This window comes from Rhea americana, unplaced genomic scaffold (genome assembly GCF_003343005.1).
Source record: "Rhea americana isolate MKP2758 unplaced genomic scaffold, rheAme1 scaffold_51, whole genome shotgun sequence".
In the NCBI taxonomy this organism is placed as follows: Eukaryota; Metazoa; Chordata; class Aves; order Rheiformes; family Rheidae; genus Rhea; species Rhea americana.
Window position 1 is genome coordinate 5,083,812 of NW_028186657.1, and position 4,396 is coordinate 5,088,207.

General features: G+C 51.0%; 1 long non-coding RNA gene across 1 annotated transcript in view; it reads right to left on the minus strand.

Moving 5' to 3' along the window:
* LOC146588521 (uncharacterized) overlaps nt 1-2,108 on the minus strand; it is a 4,503-nt gene extending 2,395 nt beyond the window's left edge. The window contains exons 1-2 of the long non-coding RNA XR_014897418.1: nt 2,019-2,108; nt 1,140-1,196 (exon numbers count right to left, since the gene is read on the minus strand). This is a non-coding gene — a long non-coding RNA (uncharacterized LOC146588521). The remainder of the gene's footprint in view (nt 1-1,139; nt 1,197-2,018) is intronic.
* Nucleotides 2,109-4,396: the final 2,288 nt, after the last annotated feature.

A 4,396-nucleotide genomic window follows, 5' to 3' on the forward strand; every position in this document is an offset into this window, starting at 1 on the left:
CCTCCCCCGCCGCCGCCCGGGCTCCGCCGCGCTCGCCGGCAGCGCGGGCCCGGGGCTCCCGGCGGGGAGCTGTCCCTCGCACCCCCGCCTCGCAGCCACCCTCCCGGTGGGCCTACAGGGGCGGGGACCCTCCACGCCCAGCCATAAGACTGAATGACTGTCTGCTTCTGCGCTACAGCGGCGGAAATTGCACGACGCTGTAGGCGAAGAGCTGCAGGTTCCCACTGCTCCCTCGCAAGCCTGCTACGCATGTAAGGCTAGCTCGTGTTTATCTGTTTATCCTGGCAGTGATTACTCCTGTACAATTTACGGTTGTTATTTTAGCACACAAAATGTTGCTATGATTTTTACATACCCAGTTCAGCAAAACATATAATCAACTTGCACTGATTTTAAGGAGATGTAAATACATGTCTCTCATTCAAGAGGTAAGGGAGAGAAACCCAGAAGCAAGCACTCCTTCCCTCTGAGASGATGAGTTTAAGCATATTACATGGAGTGGATTTAAGCATCCACTAACTTGTCACATGCTTTGCTGAATCAAGGATGAATATTATCAGAAGTATTTATGTGACTCGGGAATCAGTATCTTCTCTTAAATGCTTAAACAAACTCTGAGGACTTTACATTTGAGGTTTAGACTTTTAAGCTGCACAAACTCTTTTGAAGGGTTTACTCCAAAACCTCAGGCTCTTCTTTCAAATAGGAGAGTGATAAGAGACACTTGCTGGGTTGGCAAGCACAAAGTTCACCATTTCCAGGATCTGGTTGTTCGGGATTTTTCTGCTCTTCTTGTGCTGCCTATTTTGAAGCCCATTTTTTCTGGTGTCTATGCTGCCTCAGAGCACCTCCTGACTTCAGCAAAGGTAGAACTAGCTTCAGCAGCTGGGCTCAGACATTTTGACTGCAGACCTTTGACCAGAGACATTTTTCCACAGGATTGCACAGCAGTGCTTTGGTTATAGCGAATTTTGAGATACTAAGAGTTATTCATCTATTTATTCTTGAGCTTTGGAAAACTCAGACTAGGCATGCAAGCCCCTGCTTTGCCTGATTCAGAGCAGGGGATTTCCTTATTGTCTCTGACCAGGATCTCTAGGGTTCAAGGCACACCAAGGGCTTAAACTTGTGCATCCTACCTTCCTTTACTGGTTCCTGGGGAAGGCTGTACACACATTCTCTCTAAAAGGTCCGACCTGAGGGAAAAGTAATAAAAATTCTGGTAAAGAGATAGCCAAATGGTCCCCATGACATGGGTGGCAAAGCATCATTCACTTTAGGAGCTCTGAGGTCTCCTGCATTAATTGGAAGCTCTGTACCTGGTTAAAGCCCGCATTTCAGCAAAGCTAAAACATGCTTAAACATTTCCCCTTACAGAAATCTTTTGAAAGGCGTTCTCACCACCTAACATTGTGCAGGGAGCTAGACACTGCAGTCCTTACTCAAGCGTAACTCCCCATGAGTTGCACAGGAGCGAGGTTAGCCCTCCCGACCGGTGGCGGCTGTGTGCGTGTGGGTGTGCTCCACGCGCACGCACAGTCAGTACGGGTGACACACAAACGCTGCTCCTGCTTCCTGAGCAGACTGCTACGGTAAGGCTCACATCCCACAGATCTCACTGCAGSGCTTAGGAAGCTTTCAGAAGCCTCCCCAAATGCCTTGCAAACAACGTATGGAGAAATTACTTCCTCCAGCCCCGAAACAGAGTCATTGTCATGGTGTGATGAAGGAACTGTTAAACAGGCACAGCAACAAAACTGGAGCTGGACTCTGGCCAGGGTATTTCAAGCAACTTGTAAAAAGTTCACTGATTCTTTAATGACTCCACCTGGTTAGCACAGGACCCCTGTTTTATGTGCCTTGCAGAAGATATGCCTCAAGAGAAGTGTCTTGGATGATATGAATCAAACTGGTTCTCCTAACATCGTGTTGGTCTGGAATAGCTGTTGACCTGATGGAGTGTTAATGGGAACATTTATTTGTTTCTTTATCACTACAAAGATGTCATATATACTTACCCCACTGCTGCCACTGCTCCCAAAGGGCTGTCAGCACAAGAGCCATTATAACATGACTGCCGGAGGTAATATTTTTTTTTCACACATTATTTCTTCAAATGATTCTGTAAAGAAAAAAAACACTTCAATACAAAAATTGCTGGTAAAAGAACAGGGCAGCATGCCATGAGCCAGCGAAGCTTTTCTAAATGCCTGTCATTCTCCCCTTTTATTGCTTATGGAGAGCGCCACACAAGCAGGCTGGATTCATCTTGGCACGGAGCGTGCACTGCACCTGGCAGGATGAGGCTGTGATTTGCCGCTGGGACTCTCAGGCACTTTCTCTGTCCATGTAAATAAATAGTKTACATTTGCCTGGCACTGCTGAACTCTGCAACTGTCCCGTAGAGAGGAGCTGCATTGGGTGCTATATCAAATTTTYGTATTTCTTTATATTTTTGGCTTAGGCAAGAATATGAAGGCTTTAAAACAGTGTTGTGGTAAATAAAATGAGACAGAAYCTACAGCCTTTACCAAAGGAAAAAATTCCCGTTGCGTTTCGCTTGTATTATGCAATGACTTGACAGTTTAAGGAAATTGCTAATGGGACCTTTTACTGCTAGGTCACCAGTTCAAATCTGGCTYTGTCAGTAATGACCAAGAGTATCTGACGAATGTTTGATGATGTGGGATTAAAATATGGGTCTCAATCCATTTATCAGTAGAAAACCCCCTTCAACAGCTCGAGCCCCTTAATGCTAATCTCAGTAGAGCAGCCCGCAGTGGCGGAGCGCGGACRAGCCCTCGGCAGCCCTACGGTAGGCCAAGGTCAGAACGGGGGCGTGCAGATGGAAAAGCTTACAGCACTGATGTCTGGGCAGAACCTGTCTGTGGATCAGCAAATCCACTATTTAATGCACTAAAATATTTCAGTAACAGTAAAGTAGGAGAGCGCCAAATCCAGTATTGTTCTCAAAGGGAAAACGATCTCAGTGTACGGGGAAAGATGGAAACACTAGGAAATCCAGGATCAGGGACTGGTTTATAKGAGTGCCAAGACTCAGAAGTTATTTTATTTTTTTTTTCAAACTGTATGGTTCTGTTTCAGTTTCTCCATGTTATAATATAAAACTGCAGAATTTGAAACTCAGATATAAAGGTAACCCGGTAAGCGGCTGGTAAGCGTGTTTTCTTATTTTTTTGAGATAAAGTACAATCAACAGGAAAAGAAGTTACTGCCTCATTCCGTATCTCACAAACCTTGCTCCAAAGGGGCGGAAAGCAGCACCGGCAGGATCTGGCGACCGCCRGCGAGCGGAGACCGAGGGCCGACGTCCGAGCGATAGGCAGCCGTCTGCCGCCCCGAGCCGAGGCTGCTCCCAAACCGACCCCAGGGCCAGGCGCACGCGCTCGACTCCGTCTGCGGCCCACGTGCGCGACATCCACTTCAGGAAAGTTTCCGGAGCCCGCGCCGCCTCCCGAAGCCCGGCAGCGCCTCGCCGGCGAGGCCGGCCCCGCCACCTCCCCGCCGGGGCCGCGGCCGGGAAGGGCGCTGGGCAGAGCGCGGGAGCTCGCKCTGCACCTTCCTGAAATAAAAAAGGGCTCGGGTCCGTCGTAAACTCACCGAGCGCTTCCCACGGTGCGGTTACCGGCCGCTCGGAGGAAAATTAAAAAAGCGTGAGGGCCATCTGGCAGGGGAGCGGGGAGGACTTCTCCCCGCTTCGCTCTCCACCGGCTCCGGCGGTGCAGAAGAGCAGGCCCGAGGCCGGGAGCGGTGCCCGCCGCTCGCCTCGCCGCGGCGCCTTCTGCCCCCGAACGTCCACTCAGACACGCCGCGCTCGTGCAAAGCGCTTCTGCACGAGGGATGGATCCACGGACAGGGCCAGGGGCTGGCGCAACGGGGACGCCCCAAACACRAGCGCGCTGCAGCGTGGAAACCCACCCGCGCCGACCAGGTAAGAGCGTGCGGAAGGCAGGCRGCAAAGGGCTCTCCTGTCCCGTTTRCACGGCAGGACCAGGACTTCTTCTGCCCAGGAGAGCCCAGCACCAACTCACCGAAATCGCAGCATTTCCCTGGGCACTGCACGTCCCGCGGGACTCAGCCTGCCTCTGCCCGCGGYGTCGGGTCGGCAGGCGCGGGGTGGGGGACGCCAGACTGGCAGGTCCCGGGACTGCCGCATGCCAACACCGCGAGCAGCGTCTGCGACGGCTAAAACACGGACAGCGCTCTCCGCTTTCAAGGTGCGCGTAAGTSATCTGCCTCGCTTGCTTGCATTTGGTTTTGCTATCTGAAAATTAAAAGCTTTGTCACATTAAGTATCATTTATCAGAGAAAACAAACTTACTGCCTGGGAGGACTGCGGGGTATTAACCACCGCCTGGCACCTTCCTGCAAAAGG